This window comes from Phasianus colchicus, chromosome 1, assembly GCF_987193195.1.
Source record: "Phasianus colchicus chromosome 1, bPhaCol1.hap1.1, whole genome shotgun sequence".
Classification (NCBI taxonomy): domain Eukaryota; kingdom Metazoa; phylum Chordata; class Aves; order Galliformes; family Phasianidae; genus Phasianus; species Phasianus colchicus.
The window spans coordinates 39,253,720-39,256,100 of record NC_143436.1 but is presented as its reverse complement, the minus strand read 5'-3'; the positions used below and the strand labels follow the sequence as shown (position 1 = coordinate 39,256,100).

At 37.6% G+C, this 2,381-nt stretch overlaps 1 long non-coding RNA gene across 1 annotated transcript; it reads left to right on the top strand.

The window, feature by feature from the left end:
- Positions 1 to 437: 437 nt before the first annotated feature.
- Positions 438 to 2,153, top strand: LOC116226732 (uncharacterized). The gene is made up of 2 exons (XR_016466043.1): positions 438 to 525; positions 1,971 to 2,153. It is a non-coding gene; the product is annotated as an uncharacterized LOC116226732 (long non-coding RNA).
- The last annotated feature ends 228 nt before the right edge of the window (positions 2,154 to 2,381 follow it).

Genomic DNA, 2,381 nt, shown 5'->3' with positions numbered 1-2,381 from the left:
TTTTTGAGATTCTGTCCAGTTTTCTTGATCTCCTATAGATTTCATGTGAGGTGACAATTTTGTTATACGTGCAGCACTCTGCCAGGACACGACTGAGCATCCGACCTGGATAAAATTTGGTTATCCTATCAAGCACTGTCCTGATGCTAAAGTAACCATTTTGTGGGATATATAAAACAACTACGCTCCAGTGTGCGTCTTACAGCACTTCTGTAGAGGTGCACGCTAGCCAAATTCCAATTGAATAGTTATTTCAGTTACTTATGTAAACTATTTTCAGTGGGATACTTATGCATTTCTGTCCACATTTGTTTTGAATGCTTCTCTGTACCATTAAAATAAAAAATGTCTCCTCGCATAAAAAGCATGGTGCAACTTCTACATAATATCTGTGAGTCAGTAGGAATAATGAATATTCATCAGCCTTCTATGATGTCATGATCAGCTGCATAGGTGAGAGGAGACCAGTGGCATAGCTTGACTTCACTAAGGCTTTTGACACTGTCTTCCATAACATCTTCATAGGTAAGCCTAGGAAGTGTGGGACAGATGAGGGTGCAGTCTAATTGGGATCTAAGACAAGACAGCAGTGAGTTGGAAATAAAGGACAAGATAGGAAGCATACTCTAGGCATATCATGGAAAGTGAGCAAGAAAATGCAATTTAATCCAAAATTACAAATAATTGCATAACTATATGTATTTCCTCACAGGAAGAGAGTGTTTCAGTGAATGAAATAGAAAAATTTGAGATTCATGAGGAAGAGAAAGGCTAACAGAAAATAGTAGGACCTGCATACCTTCGAAATTTTGTTTCTTAGGGAGCGATTACACTTCCCTTCTGTTGCTTTTAGGTTTTGATTTGCATGCTGAAAAACGATGCAGAAGATGCACGTGTGATCAGTGATCATTCTCCTGGGACTTCTAGTCATCTCTAATGATGTTGCTAAGACACCAGAAATCCCAGGCAAATTACTAAACATTTATTTTTGCCCACTTTACAAAATTTACAGGAAGAAAAAAAGCAGTAGGTTTGGGAAATACCTAGATAGTAGGTTTATGGATATTAACACATTTGGTATTTCTTAATACTTCACATACTTCAAAATTTTGCTACCACTTCATGAATGGCAACACTGTCCAACAGGAAGCGTGTTCTCTCTGATTCTTAGGTCACAAGTAAAAGAAACAAGAGAAAGATTTCATATATTCATGTTCTGAGCAATTTATATACTCATACACAGCAATACCCTACTGAAAGTTTTCCAGTTACATGCAAAGGTTAAGTTTACTTCCCCACCGTACTGAAAATGAGAATACATGCTCCCAAATTTGATAAACCTAAATCCTTAAATATTAATAATATTACCATTAAGCCACACAACCTCTCTTGGGCTACCATGACTTGCTAAATAACTTCACTGGATCAAAGCTAGCTGCTTCTTCAGAACATTTTTAACTTTATGCCTGTTGCAAGTGATAGAGCAAAAAAGCACACCTATCTTTGTAGAGCATGCCTCTAATAATTTCACGGGTACTTCAAAAGTGGATAATTTGTTTGTTCAATATTTGTTTAGTAGCAGCCTTTCCAAGGGAACTTGATGCTTACCCCCAAGAAATTACATATAGGTGCTGACTAAAGATCGCAAGCTATGCTCCACTAAGCCTATATTTCAGTATTCTAGACATGGCCAGACTAATCTCACAATTAATTGAACTGATTCAAACAAATATGTGACTGTACCAACAAACAGCTCGTAGAGGTGGCAGAAGAGAAAGACAGCTGAGCAGGTGAGAGAGATGCTGGGGGGGGGGAAGGCAGGGAAGGAGGGACGCAAAAGGAAATACATATACTTATAGAAAGAGATTCAAGTCATTATATATATAAAGCAGCAGGAGCTGCTGTATCTTAACTATAAAGTAAAAAGATGACCCTTAATGGTAGAATTTTATTTATCTTCAAAATTATAGGACCACAATCTTCTTTAAATCCAATCTGGAAGAGACTGGATAGTCTCCCCTGGTACATCCCTCAAGATGTCACTTTTCCCTTGGTGCTGTCAGCCAGAGGCCCTGGGTGAGGCCATTCTCCACAGCTGCAGTATAGAGAATATTTTTACATCCTAGATTCATACTTAGCTTCATCTAGATAAATCAACTTCCTGATCTCCCAGTACAGAATAGAATTTGACAGCGTATATCCCAATGCTTTATTCTGACATTACTTTAAATTCCCAAGTGACATAGCTCAAGGTGTTCTTCACAGGAGAATATTAAACAGGCCAATAAATCTGAATGCTCTAGGAAGTTTCTTAAAAGCTAGGCGTATAGAGATAAGTTTTACATTTACATGAATTTTACATTCTTCATGCATTCTGTATG